Raw genomic sequence first — 21,435 nt, forward strand, 5'->3', positions numbered from 1 at the left:
TGCAAGTTTGTTCATATAAACAGAAAAGAAAATCAAAGGGCAGATGAGTTAGCTACTCAAGCCATTGTAGTACAAGACCAGGGGGTGGTTTCCTTGGTAGACACTGGATGGCCAGAACTGCAAGATGTTCAGCAATATGTGGAAGAAGGCATGTTTCCTCGAGGGTTAACTCCACAACAGAAGCAAAGATTGGTAAGGAAGGCTTGTCCCTATACTATTGTTGATGACATTCTTTATAAATTGGGAAAAGATAAGGTGCTCCGTCAGGTGGTCCATCCCATGGAGACTAGGAGAATCCTAGAAATGTGTCATGAATGCTTTGGTCATTTTGCTTTAGCAAGCACAGCTAGGAGAATTCTTAATGCAGGATAATTTTGGCCACGCCTCCATAAGGATGTATATGAATGGTGTCGAAGTTGCAAAGTATGCCAAAAGTTTGGAAGGCGACAGTTGATTCCTAGGCCCTTGAAGCCTATTCCAGCATATGGACCATTTGAGAGGTGGGGGTTGGACTTTGTGGGACCACTCCCTCGCTCATCTCAAGGCAAGCATTATTTATTGGTGGCCACAGATTATGCGACTCGATGGGCAGAGGCCAAGGCCATAGTCAATAGCAAGGCAAGCACAGTTGCAAAATTTCTCTTTGATCAAATTTGTTCACGCTTTGGTTGTCCTTTGGAAATTCTCACTGATGGAGGAACCTCTTTTAGAAATGAACTAATTGAAGATGTGGTGCATAAGCTAAAGATAAATCATAGCATGTCCACGCCATACTATCCTCAATGTAATGGCTTGGTTGAGAAAACAAATGGATTGTTGTGCAATTCAATGGGAAAGCTTGTTGACACCAAGAAAAGGCATTGGGATAGGCACTTGGCAGAAGTTTTATGGGCTTACAGAACCACACACAAGTTAGCTATTGGGTTTACACCATTCCAACTAGTGTATGGAATAGAAGCCATTTTACCCATTGAACTGGAGATACATAGTCTTCGCACAGCTGTTGCAAGAATAGAAGGACAGGAGGATGCCTATGCTCAACGCTTGGTACAGCTAGAAGCCTTGGATGAATGCAGATTACAGGCCTTACAAAACTTGGAATCTTCTCAAAGAAGGCGCAAGGCCCGTTTTGACACCAAATTACGCAAGAAGAAAGATATTGCAGAAGGAGATTTGGTAATGAGATTTGATAGCCGTCTGGACAAGCGGCTAGACAAAAAGTTTATCGGCCGATGGGAGGGACCATATCGAGTCAAAAAGAAGTTCACGAATGGAACCTTTCAGCTTGAGGATGTTGATGGCATGGTGATACCCGAATGCACCAATGAGTATCGCCTTAAATTCTTTTATGCTCGACCACCTTGAGGGCCAGCAGACCCTCTCTGTACTAGAGAGGATCTGCTGGGGGGGGGAAAGATGTGACGCTAAAAATTGATATTTTTTAATTTGGCATTGGTATTGTTTTTCTCTATGTTTGATAAGAGTTTGAGTATCAAGTGATAGCCTAGCGGCTCTCACTTATTTCTATTTTCTATGATATTGTATGGGATTGAGAGGATGAGTGGAATGGCTCATTGTAAATACCATAGGTATGAATTATAAATACCTTGGTATGGGGTGAGAGTTATTTGTGTATGGGATATTATGAGTTTTTTAGAAAATAGAAAGAGTGAGTCATGTAAAGAGGTGGGCTCATGTCCATGTGTTCTAATAATATAAGAGAGGCCACATGCCAAGCGTGTGGAAGGCATGTGGAGGAGTGTGAAGTCAAGAGGAATCCTTCTAGAACTCCTATGTGGAATAAGGAGGATGTGGACATGTGGAAAAGAGAGGGTCCCTATGGGCTCCATGTGAGGAGACTCTTGACTTTCTCAATATTTTAAGAGTCTTGAGCATCTTTTGATGGGACACATGGCAAGAGTAGCCAAAAAGGACATGGATGGTGACATACGTCCTTATGTGATTGATGGGGAAAGGAATCTACAGGCAGCAATTGTAAATGGGTGAAGGATGGTAACAAAATCTCTATAAAAGGAGCCCTCCTCTCCCTTGTTCATCAATCTTCTTCCACCATTGGGCCTTATGTTGCTGTAGTTCTAGTCTCCCTAAGCCTCTTCCATGAGCCTTCTCTTCCTCTTGTAGATATTCTCTTATGTAGACTCTTGAGTCCTTCTCTCTCTAGTTTATTCTCTCTTTATGAGTAGTCTTGGAGCTTCCGCTCCCTCTTGTATGTATGAAACCTCTTCTTCTCCCTTGTGTTTGTAGTGTTGAGGTGGATTCTCACTCTATTTGTAATGAAGGTCACTTCAGGTTCTCTCTCTCTCTTGAGTGTCTCTTCCCTTTTCTTTCTTTCAAAGCCTTAAAAGTTCTTTCTATTCGGCTGCTCACTATGCACACATGGTCCATTTGTTTCCCGAGCCACTATGCAAACTTCTTCCCCTCTTCTAGGCAAAATCTATGAGGGGTGGATCGTTGATGAAGGTGGAGTCTTGAGGGAGCATCCTGCTCAAGCGAAATTAGCCTAGGTGGAGGGTAGTTTTCATGACGGTTTGACCCTCTGTTAGTGTTTTGCTCATAACTTTCTGCTCAATAGTCTGATTGTAATGAAATTTATATCAGCGTGAAGCTCTCTTCAAGGCGCATGTTCGTATATAATCAGATCTTGAATCAGATACTGCTGTAAAAAGTTATGAGTCTTGTGTTTGACAGTCTGTTTTCATGACAGTTTTTAACCCCTTCCAGTAAACTGTCCATATCTCTTCAATCATCTGTCTATTTTCAATGAAACTTATATCAGCGTGAAGCCCATCTCAAGGCGCATCTCTTTGTGTACTTGAATCTTTAATATCATGTCTCTACTGAAAGTTATAGGCCTCTGTGTCTAATGACAGTTTGTAGAGTGTTTTGAGCTAAGTATAAAGGTGTCTATGAAGGAGGTGCAATGTTTCCTCGGAATCTACCCATCTGACCTAATCAGCCCCTTCAAACTCCTCGATATATATCAGTTCATGTCATGTTGAGCCGCAAGATCTTCTTTCAACAACGTATCGCTCTTCTCTTTGGTGTAGACCGGCTCGCTGAGATTATGGCCTCTGCTGATCCTTTCCTTCTCCCTATGCTTGAATACAACATCACTTAAGATGTTACCATCTTCATTCTCATCTAAGGGAGGAAAGTATGGTGTGGTATCTTGGCATAAAAGCTTCTTTCTAATGTCTCATTCTCAATGATAAGTATCTTTGGCAGTCAGTTCGAATGTTGCAGGGAGTGAAGAGGTGCGTGAAGTTTATTACCCCCAACTTCATGTCACACTATCCACCCAATCATCTCCGAAGGTAGGTGTGCAAGCCTCTGAATGCATCCAAAAAAGAAGTTCTTCCAAGGTTCTTGCCTAGGCATGAGACCCCCCACCACCACCTTACAAAGCAATGCCCTGCATTGCAGGTCCAGGTCAATGATATTAAAGCCCCCTTTACATGTAGGGAGAATAATGGTCTCCCAGGTCACCCTCGCTGCAACATCTACCATGCCATTGAGTCCACTCCATAAAAAATTTTTGATTGGTCCAATGAGCTGAGTGATGCACTCTCTAGACCGGCACCAGCATGAACACACAAACTAGGTGGTGGCCAAGAGAACCTGGTTCACTACCACAACTCTAGATGGAAGGTCAAGCTTGGCTGAGCTCCAGAAGAGAAGCTTTTTCCTTATACTCTTCGGTACTAGGGTAAACTACTATGTTGGAGAGATGCACAACCCTATCTGGCATCCCAAATATTGGACAGGAACACCCCTTTGAATCGAGGAGAAGCCAATGTCAACTCCCTAGCCTAGAGTGTCCTCATCGCTGATCCAAAAGCCAAAGGATTTATGCCAGTTAATGTGTGCTCTTGTAGCTGAGCAAAAGACATCCAAGGCTATCTGGAAAGCATCCAGTGACTGTGAGGAGGCCTCAATAAAAATGGCAGTGTCATCAGCCAACTCACAGTCCAGAAGCTCCTGCTCCTATCTCAATGGCAATCTCAGCCCATATAAACCAACCTGAGATCTAAGAAAGATACTCATAGCTTCAGCCTCAAAAAGAAAAAGGAAGGGGGCTAAAGGGCATCACTAACGGACTGATCTGGAGATCTGAAACGTGTCACCCCTTATGCCTCCAATCAAAACCTGGATGTGGGCTGATTTGTAAAGGGAGGCCACACCTCTATTCCATGCATCTGAAAATCCGAATCGTAGAAGAGTGCCCTCAAGAAAATCCCAATCTACTCTATCATAGGCGTTCTCAAAGTCCAAGAGTAGAATTGCCAGCCTCTGCCTACTCTGCATAGCCCACTCTGAGGCTTCCCAAAAGGAAAAGATGTTATCAAATATGCTCCTACCATGCACAAAGCCTGTCTGAGTATCATGGATGAAGTCTAGAAGAAGGGGTTGCAATTTGATGCTGATTGCCTTGGCAAGAATTTTGTATAGAGTGCCCAAAAGAATGATGGGTCTCCAATGGGATACAAAATTCTTGTTGCCACCTTTTGAGATAAGGTGTATAAGTCCCTCGATGAGTGATTCAGGCATCTCACCCGAGTCCCAAATGCCCTGCAGGGATGAAGTATTATGATCACCTATCATATCCCAAAAGGCTATAAAAAAAGATGGAGTAAGACTATCTGAACCAGGGCAATTGCACTTATGAAGGGCAGAGAGAGCAATCTTGAATTCTGTGTTGGTAAATCGTGCATCAAGTGAGCATATCATATCTACTGTGACCAACACAAGTAAACACTGCCAAACCGCATCTCTAGCCACATCTCTGGCCTGGCCCTCTCCCTCTACTCACTTCTCTTCCTGTTCTTGCTCTCTTCCCCTCTCCCTCTGCTCGTCCCTCTCCTTGTTCTACCTCTTTTCCTTGGCCCTTCCACCTCTTTTTGCCCTCTCAGCCTCCCTTCATGCCCCTCTCAACCTCCCTTAGTGCCCCTCTCTCTCCCCTCACCCCTCTCCTCTCCACTTCGTATTCCCTCTCCCTACTCTCCCTTGAAAATAAAATCAAAATTTATATCAGTATTACTTTACTTTACCCCTGTGATGAAATAGTAAGGTGCGATAAGCCCTTTGAATTAAACGTAAGCCCCCTCACAATAGAATATTAAGTTAAGGTACAGACACTAGTGCCCCTCTTCTTACACAAGCATCCCTACGTCTTGTCGGTTCGCCCCTTCCTCTTCAACCCTCCCCTCTCTCTTCCTTTCCCTTGTTTCTTCCTCTCACTCATGCTCTTCTTCTACTCTATGTCCGCTTCCCCCCTCTTTTGCTCGCTCTTCCACTCGGCTCTCCATCCTCATCCCTTCAGGCTCACATACAGCTACTCCCCCCACTTCTTTGCTCATACTAGCTTCCTTCCTCTTTCATTGCTAACCCATTACCTCAATCTAAGTTATTGTGGGGGTGGCTTGGGAGAATGGCATAAAAACAATGGGACACAGCTAGGGGGTAGTGTAAGGGGTGGTGAATTCCTTCAGCATGGAATTGAATAGGGTGACTTTTTATTTGAAGGACATACAGACAGGAAGGGAAGGAGCCAATACTGGAGATGACAATAGTGTTCAGATGTCTAGGTACACTGTTAACATTGATTTGACATGTAATGGCCCTTTGGGATCGGTGCCCATGAGGCAACTCATGATATGATTATCTTTCCCAAATGAACTAAACTTGTGGCCAAAACAATTTGGTCTTCTTCCGATTGATTTGCTTCAACGAATTGTTTCCTTCCAAACCTTCTAGAGTGATGGTCCTATTGTCGAAGCACTTCTTGCTTTGGTATGGCCCTACCCACACTCAATGGAGGTTTTGCTTCATTACTCCCAATGGGTCACTATATAACAACACAAGCATCCCATCTTGGAATGTTTGTTTTTTAAGCTGGCCATCATGCCACGCCTTTCTCTCCACTAGATTACACATTGTATCCAGGCTGCCCTCAGTTGCACTTCATTGATTTTGGACAATTCATCCAATCACTTCTTGAAGGCCTTTTCTTGGTGGCCATTCATATGTCGGATGGCCACCCTTATTCTTAGCACAAGAAAATGCACTGATACAATTGTCTGAAGACCGAATGCCAGCTGGAATGGTGTGAATGTCATTTGGTAGGCCATGGTGCAACTTAGAGCTTATGACCCCAATCATTTCTGTGCTCTTTCATTAGCTCATGAGGAATCGTTTTGAGCACTTTGTTTCTTCTTGGAAGTGAACATTTGCATGTGGACACTGAATTGTTGATTTCTTGTGCTAAATCATGAATTCCTTTGTCATACTATTAATGAGCAAACGTAGGAAATTAATCCCTTGGTTAGACATGATTTTAATGCGACACCCAAATCTACAAATATTTTCTCATACAAGGATCTTGGGGTGCATTGGGTTGTGTTCATGTTGGGTTGTGGTTCATGTTGTGTTGTCCCTTAGGGCTTCTGCTTCGGCCCACTTGGTGACATAATCAATTGTATGTATTTTTTCCAAGACATTTGACCATTTTGAGGGGACTCATAAAATCTAGTTCCCATTTCCATAATGTTTCCCATGGTAGGATGGCCATAATTGCATCTGGTCTTAGAAGGTTGGACATTCGCTCATTGACAAGCATCACAATTCTTGCAATATTTTGCAACGTTTGAGTATATGGTGCTTCACATAGTCATGTGCTTAGGGTTTTTCTCACTGTTACTTTGATATAGGAATTAACTTTCATCCATAATGATTGCTCTCATGCAAAAAAGAGGCATCATCGGAGGACCATGTCCCCCCCTTTTTGGTACAAGTAGCTGCCTATCAACATGCACTTCCAAGATTTGAGAGCTTTTTTTTGTTGTTTGTATATGCTGCATCTTGAAGGAATGTTGCCGTTGAGAGATATGAAATGATCCCTTTATGTTGGTCTTCATACATCAACACTACGAACAAGCTAGCATCAGGGAGACCATATCTTCATATATCAACACTACTAGTGTTGGGGAGACTAGCATCAATCCTTTCATTATATCTCTTGTCCTCAGTATGAGACAAGTAATTGGCTCTACTTTGTGGATGCTTTTGAAAAAAAACTCTTGCAAATTAGTATCCACTAGATCAATTGTGGCTTCATCACTAATTTGTGGATGAGGTAAGGTGATGCCTAATGATCCACACAAAAGATGAATGGGTTTCCTGGGTGGTAATTCCAAACATTTTGTACATCGTACACCATCCCCAAGGCTTCCCCTTTAATTTGGTTTTTGGATTTTATGGCCATCTCTTGCAAGATTTGGAATGTGTCGACTCTGTCTTTGTTCCACTCAAACTTTGTCTCCTACCTTGTTAGTTGATGCAGTGGTTCAGCATGAACTTTATGATGAAGGATCTTTAGATTCTAAAGGAAACCCATGAATGAGCTTACTTGCTTGACATTGTTTTGCTCCCTCATCTTTTCAATGGATCGATTTTTCTTTTACTCACGATGCCCACCAAAAATTGTGTCCATTAAGTGAGATTCATGTCTCTTGGCATTGTTGTAACGTCTTTTACTTCTCTTTTTAGACCTTTTACCTCTCTTTTTAGACATTCCAAGTGTGTGTGCACATGCTTTAGGTTGGGAAATCATCCAAGAATATTGCAAGGAAATCGGCATAGTACTCTTGAATATTGCTCCATAAAGGGTTGAAATGATGTGGCAGGTGCATTTTTTAACCTAAATGTCATCGCCCCCAACTTGGTGATGAATGTTTTCGTTTCTTGATCCTCCTCGACCAATGTTATTTGATTATAGCCCCTATATCTGAATGAATACATCTTGTACCTTTCTACTTTATCCAGATGCTCTTTGAGATTTTGGTAGTCAACATAGACCCTTCTCTGGCACAATCATGATTAGGAACAACCAATTGCTTTGGTCAACTTGGTAGATGAATCCTAACTTCATCAATCTTTGATCCACCATACAACTTTCAAATGGCAAAGGCTTCAAGCTTTTCTCCTTAAGCCTCTTTTGAACTTCTTTAATGATGATGTTTAATCCTAAGCCTTCATTAATGAGCACTCCCTTGATCATGTGATTCTGAATTTTGATGTTCATCATGGGTAGATTATGTTGGTATTCATTGGAAGGACATCAAGAATTTGGTGTCCATGGATAATTTATTATCCATTTGGCCATCAGACGTAGAGAGAAAATTGTTAGATGGAATCTAAAGAAGGCAAAGGTGCTCAGCCTAATGTTCTTGGCCCATTGAGAAGCATGGCAGATGGAAGATCATTAACTATTGACACCTAGAGATTTGATATTGGTCATTTCACATATACATGGATGCATATGGCAAAGAGTCCCAACCTAGGACATGTCTTTGTACTTTGCAAAGATATTTCTAGACTTTTGTGAAGGAATTCTAGTAGACTTTCCTGGGGATGACCATTCTTCGAGTGAAATCTTCCAAGCATCCAAGCGAAGAAAAAGAAAAAGTAGTTTGACCTTGAAGCCTTCCCTTCCTCCTTCTTGCTCCCCTCCTTGCTACCCCCTCCCTCCCCTCCTTGATGCCTCCTCCCTCCCCTCCCCCCTACCTGCTGCTTCCCCCCGCCTCTCCTCCCCCTCTCCCCTTCCCTACCCCCCGCATTGCTGCCAACCCCCTCCCCCGTGTGCTACTATGGCCCCCTCCCCTCCATGTTGTTGCCCCGCGTTGTTGCTTATGCAGCCCCCCTCCCCCGCGTTGCTACCCGCTTGGGTGGCCCTCCCGTGCTACTGCCTGCACAGCCCCCTGCCCCCCTCCCCGTGCTATTTCTTCGCTCCCTCCCCCTCTCCTCCACTCCTGTCCTCTACACTCCCCTCCTCTCCCCTCCTCCTCTCCTCCTCCTACCCCCTTCCCTTCCCCTCTCCCTCTTACTGCCCTCCCTTTCTCCTTTCTGACTCCTCCCCCTCATTCTTTTGCTCAATCTTCTCTCTCCCTCCCTCCTTTCACCCTCTCCCTTCACCAAGTATACCCCCATTTTTTGGGGCTCTCTTGGGCTTCAAGAAAGCGGACGGAGTTTCTTTGTGTTTGAGTCGGCCTTTCCCACCTCGATTGATGAATGGGTACACATTCAGTCAATCTGTTACCACACACACCAATCGCAAGTACCGTCACTTTCTCAAAATATGAGCTACATCAATTGCAAAAGGATTTAGAGCATGAGTGTTCCACAACTCTTTTTGCATGCATCTTTGGCTCCCACCCCTCCAGATCATAGGCTAGAGATTGGATGGTTGCGGCGCTTCCTCAGGAGCTCACTCCCCACCTAAGGATGTATGTTTGTTGGGACGAGGTTTCTTTCAAGTGTGCCTAGATTCCCCAGACGTCACGAGAGACTTGCCACAGACTGGGTTTCTCTTTCTAGGCTACAGGAGGATTTTTTTGTTTCCCTTTCAAGTGGGCTTTGACCCAATTAAAGAGGACAAGCACGGAGTTTCCATCTTCATCAGGTTCCTTGGTCTACCTTCAGTTTATCACCAGCTTCTTTCAGTTATTGGCGAGAGGTTTGGTGTGGTAGCATAGATCCCCCCTCTTCCTGGAGAGCCTTCATCGGTTGTTGCTGAGGCGGTCAAGATGGATGGGGTACCTATGGTTAGGGTCATTGTCGAGGACCCCAACATTTCAAATGACCACATCATGCTATAGCAACCCGATGGGTCATTCTTTCACCAGAGATTTGAGGTTGCAGGTCGTCAAGACCAGTGCAAGATTTGCAGATCCTCTGGGCACTTTGCCAAAGATTGCCCAAAGAAGAAGAAGAGGCCAAAAAAGCAACCAGCTCGTATTAGGTTACGACAGAGATCAAGATCAGGACCTAGTGCAAACGGGTTCCCCCTCCTCTTAGGGCTACTCTAGTCCCTCCTACACACCACACTACCTCTGGCCCCCGGTGGGTTCCAGTTGTAGTTAGGCCCTCTACTTCAGATCATACTTTCGTCGCTCTAGAGGTTACCCCTCAGGAGCATCGGGAGGCTACTGCTGTGGAGCCTATTGTTCAAAAGCCTTCTTCCACTCCACCACAAGATCAGGTTGTGCCTCCTTCAGCAGCCCAGGTTGTTGGCACCTCGTCCCCAGCACTTCTTGATCAAGATGCAGCACAGGTGCCTCCTTCTATTGACAGAGGGAAAGGGGTCTTACATTCTTTCCCTGCTTTTGTAGGAATCCTTCGGACCCCTTCCCCAGGACTAGCTCAGCAGAATTCCTTTTCCACTCTTGAGGAACTCTTTGACCTCCTCAGATGATGATTTTGTACCCTCCACTTTCGGAGAGCTAGTTATCGGCATCCCCTTTGAGAGATCCTTCTCTCTGTCACTTGTGGACTTTCCTCACCTTGGACCTCATGTGTATGGTAGGAGGTCAGCTCCGGTAGAGGGTTCTTTTTTCGCCAGCAGGTCGGGTAAGGTATTCTAACCCGCTTCCTCCTGCCGATGAGGATAGCTAGTTGGAATATACAGGGGTTGGGCGGCATCCCTCATCATCGTCACAGACAGCTGATAAGGAATCAGCTTCATCCAGGTGTGCCAGGTGGTTCGTTAGACATTCTTTTTCTACAGGAACACAAACTAGATGCCAAAGATTGCTCCAAGTCAGGTAAGCTGCTTTCAAGCCGGACATTTTGTCTTCTTGCCTTGGGAACTAGAGGAGGTACTTGCATATTAGTTTCAGACTCTATCCTCCCTCTGGTCATTGGACAGGGTACCATCACCCCCTCCAGGGCCTAGTGAATTTTGCTTATGATTAATGGATGTAAGGCTGGTTTCCTCAACCTCTACACTCTGAACAATAGAGGGGACCGTGTTCTTTTTTGGAGAGAGTTGCTCTCATGGGCTGACATTGCAGATTCTTGGATTATTGGAGCTGACTTCAGCATGGTTAAGGCACCATCCGATAAGAAAGGGGGAAGAGAAGGTGGTATTCACTCCCTTGAGAGAGCAGCTTGGGATGCCTTCTTGCTCAGATTTAGTGGCAGAGATGTTTGGTCAAATGACGCATTTCATATTCAGTCTCAGTCACTCTTGTTTTCATGGTCGAACCATAGGGTGCAGATGCCTATCCATGCTCGGATTGACAGATTCTATGTGGATGATTGGGCTCTTGATAGAGGGGGGACAGTTTGCATTGCACCTGGTGTTTCCACCTCTGACCATTTTCCGGTAGTTTTTTCCATCTCAGATCCCCATCTTAGAGGACGATCTTCTAGTATCAGGATCCCCGATGCCTTATACATAGATGATACTCTCATAGAGGCAGTCTTGGAGATCTGGGTTTCTCATATGCAGGGGGTGGTTGCACCTTCACATGTGGCCACAGCACTTGCTAGTATCAACAACTTTTATCATTCTGTCACTAGTACTAGGCGAGGTGAGGTACTCAGGTGGGAGATCGGTATCCACCGACAGTTGACAGTCCTACAGAGAGAGGAGCAAAAACGACCCTCAGATGCTTGGATCCAGGAGTGCCTTGCTGTAGCAAGGGCTCACTTGCAGACATTGCTAGATCAAAGAGTAGAGTATGCCTTCCATGCACGGGAGTCTTTTTGGATACAGATGGGAGGGAGAGTCAATAAACACTTTTTCTCTACACTTGGTCCCAGACATAGAAGAGAGAGTGTCAGGCAGCTTATTAACTCTGATGGGATTTTGCAGTCTCATTCAGATACCGTCATGCAGTAGACTTTTATGCCTCCCTTCTTTCTGCAGACCCTGACACACAGCAAGGAAGTCTGGGAGGGATTGAGGTAGGGGCAAGTCAAAGAGGAAGGGGAGGACAGGGAGGGAAGGTTAGGGGGCAAGGGAGGGCGAGGTAGCAAGAAGCCGATGGGAGGCAAATGGAAGGCAAGGTGTACACAAGAAAGGGGAAGGAGGAGATCATTTTATGAGGGTAGGTTTACTTCAGTTAATTGCTTGGCTAGGGGGAGTATGTAACAACCTATTTGTGTAGGGATTTATGACAATTCTTTGTCATCCCCCATCTTAATAGTATAATGAAAAGCAATTGCTTGGAACATGGTTAAGGCTACTTGAAGAAGTGGGAGTGGGAGATTATATTAAATTAGAGTATCCTAGCTCTTGTAGATCCCTTGTAGATCCTCATGATAAGTCTTTACCTACCATCCAAGGTCATGTAGGCTTGCTTGATCATGGACATCCCACAAGCTTTTATGCATTGTGCATGTACGCATGCATGTGCATTCGTGCATGAGTGCATGTATGTGTGCGTGTGAGCGTGTGTGTGAGTGTGTGTGTGTGTGTGTGTGTGTGTGGGTGTCTCTATGTGTGTTTGTGTGTGTGTGTGTGTGTCTATGTGTGCACGTGCGCATGTGTGCATGCATGCCCACTTGTTCTTTATGGTTCGATTTATTACATTCTAGGCCATCGAGCATGATAGAAACCATTATACCTCTCCCCTTCCTCCTTAGATACATATGCATGTTTAAAGCCATCCCAGAAGCCTTTATGCATGTATGTGTGCATGGACACATGTACGTGCATTCGTGCATGCATAAAAATTAGAGTAATGAAAGCAAACAAGCACATATGTAAGTGATAGAAAAGTAAAAGAAAATAAAAGAAAAAGAAAATAAGATATATATAAAAGAAAAATAAAAGAGTATAAATATTAAAAGTAAATATATGTGGGGGTTAAAGCCACTGTGCCTGAACCCCGGTTATGTACAATACTCAAAGACATATATATATGGATGACATAGAAGATTAGGGTGTTCTGCACCCACCAAAAAAACTTGTGTGGCTCTCACCCTCCTCTGTTCCGTTTCCATTGAGAGCACTCTCAATTGGTATCAGAGTTATCATTCCTTGCCTTCTTACCGCCCTTTCCTTCCCTACTGCTGTGGAAGCTTGTGCTTCTATTCGCTTGTGGCTTCAAAACGGAGAAAGGGAATCTCGTTTTTCTTGTTGCAGTAGTGATTTTTAGCCCGTTGCCTGCTTCTCAAAGCTTGTTTCTTTCTTGTTTCCAGCCTGAGTCTCCTACTACCCGTGGGGTTGTATTTTAACATATACTAGGTCGTTTTTACTGTTTGGTGTGTATACAACAAGCTGGCCCTCCTTTCCAGACAGTTTGTGGCTTGATTCAAGAGTGGGAGGTCATCTATTATCCCCTGGGAAGCACAAACGACCTACTACAACGTGATTCTAGCTTGTGGTTTGCTATTTTTTTGCCTTCAGAAGCAAATAACGAGTTGGCTTTTGGAGAGATTCTACTGCTACGGGTAACAAGCTACACTTGGAGGGCATCAGCATGAGTAGCCAACAACTAAGCAAATTTGGAGCAAGAAAACAATATGTGTCGAGTTTTGGATCCTCTTCTATGTTTCGATACCGCTCGTGTGTTAGACAGGCTCGTAGAGACCATCATTTGTTATTTTGTTAGTTCTAATGGACTCAAGAGGTCCTAAAACTCTGTGTTGCTCATCATTCGCACTCCGGTGGTGTTTACAAACAGATCTATTTGCAATAATATTTCTTGGTCCATGTGTTGGACCCGGTGATTGGGACCATGGTTTTTCAAAACCATCTGTTCCATTGTGTTCGGGAGGCCCCAAAACCCTTACTTGTCAGCTCTTGCGCGATTTTGTGGAGATTTGGAGAAGCTTCATCTCTCTGAGATGTCGAGTCATTTGTTTCTACCTGATCCCATCTTGGAATCAAATCCACAACAAATAGCGGGGCATCTGAAAGATCATCTTCTAGTCATGTTGCCGGTTCTCCATTTGGGATATGGGACATGTGGTCAGTTTCTGTACAGACCACTGCCTGCAGATTTCAACAAAGGGCTTTATGGACCCACCAGGATATACACGGATCCACCTGCCAGAAACTCGAAAGAGAGTCCGTTGGCTTAAAGGGGAAGGCAAGGATCCTAATGAGCTGGTCTTTTATGCTAGCATGTACTTGGATTACTATGCCCACTCTTAACGCAGATAAGGAATGCCTAACGCAGGTGCTACCGATGGGCTGATTTCCAAAACCTCACAGTATTCACCTTTGTTCCTCCGCTCAACCTCAATGATTCTATACAGCAGTGGTTTGCATTGACATAGATAAGAAATAAGGCAGCTATAATAATAAAGATTTTCAGTTCCATGCATTCTGGCAGGGCAACATAGCCAAAGATGCAATGCAGACACCGCAAAATGAAGCTGCCATGTTGACCTACAACCTACTCAGCTTCTGGCTGCTCCTGTTAATAATGTAAAATGCTCAACCGGTAAGAGCTTTACCGTACCTTAGCAAAGCTGTAATGCAACATGCCGTGTTCAAAAAGCATATGAGAACATAGAACACCCATCTTTGGAGAATACCATGGGAAAGTATGGTTCCAGTGTGCTTTTATTTGAAAAAAGAAGCAAGAATTAGAATGCTGCAAAAACAGAAATTGCAGCTTGAAATCATAGCTCCAAAGGCGTATTATCTCATTCAGTAGAGACATGGGCTTCATACAACAAACAGTCGCAAATATTTGAGACTAGCTTCTATAAAATACGTATGGAAAGGCCATGTGGTTGAGAATATGTGTTTGGTGACAAGGATTGCCACAAGCAGGGATAATATATCATCGTGATGCGGCCAGGGGCATGTCAGTGGGTTTTCACCATAGTGATTCGAAAGGCACTATTGTTCCAGTTAATATAGACATCCAATTTGAGAACACTTTCGAGACAAAAGTGTAGGTGAGAAACGCTATTAGGTTTGAGACAAACGAGAGTGTTAGGAAATCCCACGTGCAGAGAAGCAAATACTACCCCAGAGGCTTTATGAGTGATATGACAGCAACTTGGAGCAGGGAGAAAAACTGGACAGGCAACATCAGACCTGCAGGGAGAAAGCACAGCTAGCCCGGTCAAAGGAACTATAAAGCAAATCTGAGGTAGGCATAGCCAGAGACATAATTTGTGCAACATTGAATAATAGCAGCCTTCAGATTGTGTTTGATGGCACACATAAAACGCTTCTTGGCCAAAGCAGCGATACACACTGACCTGCATGATCTTCAAGTTGATGGTACACTGACATCCTGGAGCAGGCAGTTTGCCTTCTTTAGAGGCAGAATGCAAGTTTCGTAGAGTAAAAAGGAAATACTCAATGTCGTAGACCAGTTTACTTAGCATGGCAGGATAGCATGAAGTAGAGACAGGCCAGGGAACGCTAAGTGTGACTAACAAGGCATGCAAGTACTAGAGACACCATTTGAATTCAATGCCAAGGCAAATAGCTACTCTCTGCTCGCAAGAATGGCCAAAATGCACTGGGTGTGATTTATACTATTACAGGTAGTTTTGAAAGGAGTAGATCAAGTCAGAGTCTCAATACAGGAGAAATGTAACATTGTTTATTTTGTGCCAGCAATCTATCTTACTGGCACAGTACAAGGACTTGCGCAGCTCAATACTCACATAAAGTGCGTACTGTCATGTAAGTAAGGTAACAGGTTTCACCTTAAAAGCCTGAAAAGAGCTATTTGCAAACAAAGGAATAGTACAAAATGCAATACCAGCTGTTATAACCGTAAAGAATCCATCCAGTTTTCACCCGAGCTGCTGTAAGATACAGTTGTCCATAACAATAATGGGCACCATTGCAGGTAATTGATCAGTTACTCTCACATTCTCAATTGTCTCGGAGGATCACACTTTATTCAGCTTTGCTCTAACTTGATCATCCAACCATGCTGAAATGTCCGCCAGAACAATTGATACATTATCATCGTACTCCCCTTGAAGAAGAGAATGCTGCATCCCCTCGTAAATTTTTATGGTTTTGTTACGAGTCTTGGCACTATCATATAGCGCTTTGCTGACAGAAGGATCGGTCACCACATCGGCATCCCCGTGGATCACCAGGAAAGGGAAGTCCACATCTTGCAAATGTTCTTCCAAGTAAGCTGTAGTTTTCAGAAGCGCAGCGACAGTACCAAGTCTTGGTTTACCTGCGTACCTGCGCGGATTATTTCTTCCCAATTCTCTTTTGACGGGGTCCTTGACAGACTTATCAACAAGATCCTTGGTCGGAACAATTGGCCAGGTAGGAAACCAACGTGAGAGAAGGGTCAACATCTCGGGGATAGGCCAAGGAGGCCTCATTTTATCCGATATTTTACACATGGGAGCAACCAGAATGGCACCATCCCAAGCAGAGCGGTCCTTGAAATGAAGCAACAGGCTGATAGCTCCTCCCATGGACTCTCCATACAGAAAACAAGGAAGGTGCTTGAATTCTTCTCGCTTCTTGATCGAAGTAAAGAAGGCGTAACAGTCTTGAGTGACTACATCTAAGTCGGGAATGTAGCCCTTGAGGCCACCGGAACGACCATGGCCTTCCAGATCCAAGGCAAAGGCGGCGCAACCCATTTGGGCGAAGAGGATAGCGGTGTTCTGAAAGGTCCAGCTGGTGTCATTGCCATATCCATGGATCATGAAAAGGAGGGCGCGGGGGGGGGAGTGGAGAGGCATCCAAGATTGCGTGAAAAGTTCGATGCCACGCCCAGAATCGGCAAAGTTTCTGTCGTTGAGGATGTCTTTGAGGCGATAATACTCATCTTCAGGCATGTTTCCCCATGGGAAGGGAGGAGCAACGCCAGAGGCAGGTTGAGAGGAGAGGAAGCCCATGGGAAGACGATGGCATAAGCGATTGATTCGATCCCCCTTCTCACTCTCTCTCTCTCTCGCGCGCTCTCTCTCGCTGTCTCTTTGGCTCAAATTCACCGCGCACCTCCCTCACCCTCGCCCTCTTCTCTGCCTTTGTCTCTCTCTCTCCGTCTGTCTCTTTGGCTCACATTCACAGCGCACTCTCCCTCCCTCTCCCCCTCGCCTCGTCTTGTCTCGCGGTCCTTCTCTCCCTATCTACGAATCGCTTCCGATGAGTCAGAATTGTCACTGCTACGAAGTAACAAGAACTCTCTCTCCTCTCTCTCTCCCGCTTCCTCTCCCCTGTCTCTCTCTGAGAATTGGTCTATGTGCCTGTACGTCTCTTCTCTCTGTCTCTCTGTGTCTGTCTCTCTGTGCTTTGTTGTGAAGAGCGTCGTAGTCTTCCTATGGTGCAGATGTTGTCACGTAAAGAATTGCTCGTTTTTTGTGCTTGACGATCATGATGAGAGTGACTCCGAATATCCGATTCCTCGTCACAAATCACACAGCGCTACAAAAGGGCTAATGAGTGTCGAGTGACCCAACCCTGCCCCTCCCAAGGTCCATACGTTCGAATCCCTTGGGATGTCCTTTGTTGCTATCATAGTAGGCCACAAGTTTGATCTTGCCCCTAGACTTTGTGAGTGCAAGTGGGAATGCTCAAGAAAAAACAAGATTGGAAAAGAGGAGAGAGAGAGAGAGAGAGAGAGAGAGAGGGGGGGGAAGGAGTAGGGAATCCTCTCCAAAAAGCCATTCTCGAGAGGAAAACGTCAAAACTCGCAATCGTCAGTAGGCCAAGAGCCGATTTTGCCGGTTTTCAACTAGTAATGGCTACCAAAAGGATTTTTGGCCGTCAACCGCCGTCGTCGTGGGGGGAGGCGGGGTGTGCACCACTGGATCGAAAAATTCACATGTTGATCTAATGGTGGAGAATAGGCATCATGTCATTGAGTGCCACATTTAATCGAGTTTTGTGCACCATTAGATCAAATTCTTGATCTAAGGGCCAAAATATGGCACAGCTCGTGAGCCCTTGGATCAAGAAAGATCTGACGATCCTTATTCAATGGAGTGTAGAGGAGTCATGTACCGTTAGATCTTGATTAGATCTAACGGTGGGTAATGATGCATTCCCCATGAGCATGTGGACGTAATTTTTAGCCGGTCAAAGTTAACCGGTTGGTGGAATTAAAGCAGTAATGTGTTTTCCCATTACGGAAGTTGCGGAGATTGATGGCTCAGATCTCTGCTCCGTTGACCCCCGCGGTTGACGACAAATCTTTATTAACAATTTGGGGACCCTACTCAAGATGTCTACTCACAATCTTGATCCAATCTACTCATGATCTAGGTCTATTCATGTTCTAGGTCTAGCCTATCTTTAATAAGGTCTACTGTTGACACAATTCTTGCTATGTTTTTGTCCACATCTCGATGGATCTTCGACATTTCTCCTCTCTTTTGTTGCCATTGTTTGCCCAACTCCTAGAGTGTCCTCCGCTCGTCTCCTTGTTGGCTGTATCCAGATAGAACAACAATATGTAACTGCAACTAGTACTTTGATAAAACACGTTCTCTAAGGGTAAAAGGGGGATTGCCTAGGCCATCCTTGGCCAAAAACTTGCCATGGCTAGTTTTCGGTTTGCTAACAAAAACAGTGTAGCCTAAGGACCTTCCACAATTAGATGTAGAGAAGAACTCTAAAGAGTTATTTCTCTAAGTCATTTTCACATGAAACACCTTTCCTTTGACTAAAGTCTCTCTCTCTCTCTCTCTCTCTCTCTCTCTCTGCGCTCTCTCTCTCTCTCTGCGCTCTCTCTCTCTCTGTCTCTCACTCTCTCTCTGCGCTCTCTCTCTCTTTGTCTCTCACTCTCTCTCTGTGCTCTCTCTCTCTCTCTGTCTCTCTCTCTCTCTCTGAGAGAAAGCTCTCTCTCTCTCTCTCTCTCTCTCTCTCTGTCTCTCTCTCAGAGACAGAGAGAGAGAGAGAGCTCTAGAGAGAGAGAGAGAGAGAGAGAGAGAGAGAGAGAGAGAGAGAGAGAGAGCACGACAGCGAGTGAGAGAGCTCTAGAGAGCTCGAGCTCGAGAGAGAGAGAGAGAGAGTGAGAGAGAGAGCTCGAGCTCTCTAGAGCTCTCTCACTCGCTGTCGTGCTCTCTCTCTCTCTCTCTCTCTGAGAGCTCTCTCACTCGCTGTCGTGCTCTCTCTCTCTCTCTCTCTGAGAGCTCTCTAGAGCTCTCTCACTCGTTGTCGTGCTCTCTCTCTCTCTCTCTCTCTCTCTCACTCTCTCTCTCTCTCTCTCTCTCTCTCAGTGAGAGAGAGAGAGAGAGAGAGAGCTCTAGAGCAAGAGAGAGAGAGAGAGAGAGAGCACGACAGCGAGTGAGAGAGCTCTAGAGAGAGAGAGATCTCTCAAGAACTCTAGAGCTCTCTCTCTCTCTAGAGCGAGAGAGAAAGAGAGAGAGAGAGAGAGAGAGAGAGAGAGAGAGAGAGAGAGAGAGAATATAATTTGACATTGTTGTGCGATATTGCTTTAAGCTAAGTACATAGTGATAGGGATGTATTGCTCTACTTATGAAATATAAGATGCTTTGAATTGAGGCCTCAAAGCATTTTAGGTGCAATAAATAGGTGAGAGCACCTCTAAGAGATTGACTAATGACAGGAGTGTTAGGTACTTGTATGATTGCTTACATCTTTGATTGATGGAATGTGACTATCTCTGGTATAGGGTTTCAAAATAGGTCTCGAGGTTTGATGATGTACTCAGTTTCAAAACACAATCTATATTATGTTCTAAGTGCAAATCCATAAGACACGATACAAGTTGGCATGTAAATGTAATGTTAACGAAATCAAGTTTTCTATTACATGATCATTTAATGCACACTATTACAATTTCTCTCATACACCATGTTTTGAGTGATCCTCGAGTTGGATTCTCATACACCATCAAGTTGGATTCTCTCCCTAGTGAATAAAGTGAGATTACCAAACAAGTTTGCCTGCTAAACCCATTAGGTGCAATTTATTCTTCAAGTTATGAATACCATCATCAAGATGTCAAGAAATGTTTATAAAATTGGAACACTTTGTTGACATAGTTGTCTTTAACTAGGTGAGGGACACAAGCAAAACAAATATACTATTGGTCTATATCTGCTTACTTGCTCTCACATGATTCTTCTGTTAATTTCCTCATCCATAGCTCCCATCTACCCATTCTAAAGGCACTTTATCTTAAAAAGGATTTCATGTAGTTGACAAAGGATTCCATTCCAAAGGCTCTTAATCTTAATAAAGGATTCCATTCATATACTTACCTAAGGAGAAATTAATTGCAAAGGACATTCTTTTTTAATTAGAAATTCAAATGATTTCTTAGGTGTAAAGGTGGTGTACTTAAGCTAACGTCAACGGGATGGCTTCATATTTGGGGACTTAAACCCATGACATCCACTACCCACTCACCGTCAACTTACCACTAGGCAACATGGAGATGTTCTAAAAGAAGTAGAGTAAAAGGGATTTCAATTCTTACCAAATTAAGAAGAGGAGAGGGGGTAGGGATGTCCATATTAGTCACTCTCCTCTTTACCCTTGCCCTTGCCTTTGGACCCTTTGCCTCCTGCCTTTTTCACTATGAATTCTTTCCAATTAGGGGGACCTATTTTACCCTCATTGATCTTTACTAATGGATTTACCCTTGGTATCATGGCTAAGGTAGTGTGTTCTTCTTGCAATTTGCTTAACAATAAAGATAACATTATATTGCATCTTGCAAAGATAATAGTATACTTCATTTTGTCAACAAGAAGTTTTTAATTCATGGCATATTGTAGGCACTCTTTCAAACAAGCCACTGTTCATGCTATTTAAAGAAAAAGCGCACGTAATCTGCAACTTGAGTACACATTAGAGCAAGAAGTTTTTAATTCATGGCACATTGCATGCACTCTTTCAAACAAGCCATTGTTCATGCTATTTAAAGAAAAAGCACATGTAATCTGCAATGTGAGTACACATTGAGCACCTACTATAAGCTACCTTGTTCCCACAACCTATTTTTCTACATATGCAATGAGAAGGACCTTGAGAGGTGGTCACTTAAGGTTTTGGCACAATAATCCGTTTGATCTAGCGAATCATAAGTAAAATTGTAATCTACTTGCTTTTGCTTCCAACATTTCAAAGTCTGAGAGGCTTGCCCATTTTGTTTGAATTTGTTGGTTCTTTTCATGAGCTCCAAGTATCTCTTGTTCTAGGAAATATGAGCTATTAAAATAGAGAGTATTATATTGTGCTACAATTAAAAGCCACTATTACTTTCATTCAAATCTTACCATCATAAGATTGGCAAGATGTTATTTCCTTTTGGTTGTATAAAGGACTAACTTTCACCACAATCACTACATCTATTGCTAAAACTAGTTTTTTACCCTCTTTCTTTTCCATCATGAGTATGTGGTTAGGCAAGAAGTGTGGCTCAACATTGGAAGCTAGCACTTTAGAAATATATTTGAAGATGTTAAAAAATAATGTTAGCTCATGAGTCTCTCTATCACACTTTATTTGGAGGAATGCATAGTTTACCACAGTCTCCCACCTTGGAGTACACAAAAACTCAAGGTAGTATATCTTATATATGTGTAGCTATTGTCTCTGGACTTAGATAGTACAGAATGTGTGTGTAGAGTAGCAACAAGCTCCACTTGTACTTGCATAAGGCTAGGAATAATCTCTCTTAGGAATCCTCAACATGCAACTCTTAC

At 43.9% G+C, this 21,435-nt stretch overlaps 1 pseudogene across 1 annotated transcript; it reads right to left on the reverse strand.

The window, feature by feature from the left end:
- Positions 1 to 15,394: 15,394 nt before the first annotated feature.
- Positions 15,395 to 17,157, reverse strand: LOC147901605 (caffeoylshikimate esterase pseudogene; annotated as a pseudogene). The gene is made up of 2 exons (XR_015541020.1): positions 16,834 to 17,157; positions 15,395 to 16,756 (listed from the first exon to the last, which is right to left on the reverse strand). The product of XR_015541020.1 is annotated as a caffeoylshikimate esterase pseudogene (transcript).
- Positions 17,158 to 21,435: the final 4,278 nt, after the last annotated feature.

The sequence above is a fragment of the Dipteris shenzhenensis genome, chromosome 5, assembly GCF_047967505.1.
Source record: "Dipteris shenzhenensis isolate YYH24624 ecotype China chromosome 5, Dip_SZ_1.0, whole genome shotgun sequence".
In the NCBI taxonomy this organism is placed as follows: domain Eukaryota; kingdom Viridiplantae; phylum Streptophyta; class Polypodiopsida; order Gleicheniales; family Dipteridaceae; genus Dipteris; species Dipteris shenzhenensis.